This window comes from Bison bison, unplaced genomic scaffold, assembly GCF_000754665.1.
Source record: "Bison bison bison isolate TAMUID 2011002044 unplaced genomic scaffold, Bison_UMD1.0 scf7180017864304, whole genome shotgun sequence".
NCBI lineage: Eukaryota > Metazoa > Chordata > Mammalia > Artiodactyla > Bovidae > Bison > Bison bison.
The window spans coordinates 8,483,260-8,483,841 of record NW_011494876.1 but is presented as its reverse complement, the minus strand read 5'-3'; the positions used below and the strand labels follow the sequence as shown (position 1 = coordinate 8,483,841).

At 52.7% G+C, this 582-nt stretch overlaps 1 non-coding gene across 1 annotated transcript; it reads right to left on the bottom strand.

Annotated features, from left to right (window-relative positions):
• Positions 1–162: 162 nt before the first annotated feature.
• Positions 163–235, bottom strand: TRNAG-CCC. The gene has a single exon. It is a non-coding gene; the product is annotated as a tRNA-Gly (tRNA).
• Between the last annotated feature and the right edge of the window lie 347 nt (positions 236–582).

Sequence of the window (582 nt, the reverse complement as noted above, 5' to 3'; positions counted from 1 at the left end):
GAAGGCTGGGTGGAGACTCAGGTGCACCTTTGACCCTGCTCCCAGAGACCAGAGGCAGGCCTGGGGGCTGCCCCCACACCCCAGGGGTGGGTGGTGGCTTTTATTTATTTTTTAATATTTATTTGGTTTCACCCGGTCTTAGTTGCGGCATGTGGGATCTAGTTCCCTGACCAGGGATAGAACCTGGGCCCTCTGCATTGGGAGCACAGAGTCTTAGCCACTGGACCACCAGGGAAGTCCCTGCTGGTGGCTTACAAATCAGTTTCAAAATCTAGAGTAAGAAAAATATAAGTAACAATGCTAAGCCCTGTTAGGATCATCTGCAATTCCTTACAGGGGAGTGTGCCTGGGCTCAGAAAGGATAGTGATGATCAAGGCTGTGTTAAAACTCCGGAAGTCTAAACTAAAACTTGGGGTCCTGAAGCTGTTCCAAGGGGCCTCGCCCAGGTTGGACACCTTAACACGGGAACAGAATCTGAAGGCCGGTCGCCTTGTGGGTGGTTGGCTGTCCTTGGGCCCACTGAAAGGCAGCACTTTAGGGGTGCCTTTGCACCTTCCCATGGAGGCAGGAAGCCTGTCCAC